Here is a 340-nt window from a genome sequence, read left to right as displayed (position 1 = left end):
CGTGGTTTCTGCACCGAAGCCATGTCTGGTCCTGGCTCTGAGGGGTCAGGTGCACTGCTCCAGGCCACGCACTGGTGCAGAGACGGCAGAGCCAGCAAGTGCCCCACCTGGCCTGTTCCTGGCTGCCTGGGGAGGCGCATAGATGGACGGAGTGTCCTCTGCATGGGTGGCTGCAGCCCCTGCCTGCTCCCCATCTGAGCTCACCTCCTTCCTGAGCTATGGGGGAACAGGCGACAACCCTTCTGTGCTGTGAGCTAGTATTTAACATCAGAACCCCGATGGCTCTGTGGGGCTCCTCAGCACTGCCGCTGCTTGGGCCGCCGCGTGCCCCGGGGCAGCA

This window comes from Pteropus vampyrus, unplaced genomic scaffold (genome assembly GCF_000151845.1).
Source record: "Pteropus vampyrus isolate Shadow unplaced genomic scaffold, Pvam_2.0 Scaffold2652, whole genome shotgun sequence".
Taxonomy (NCBI): Eukaryota; Metazoa; Chordata; class Mammalia; order Chiroptera; family Pteropodidae; genus Pteropus; species Pteropus vampyrus.
Note: the sequence above shows the minus strand (reverse complement) of the source record.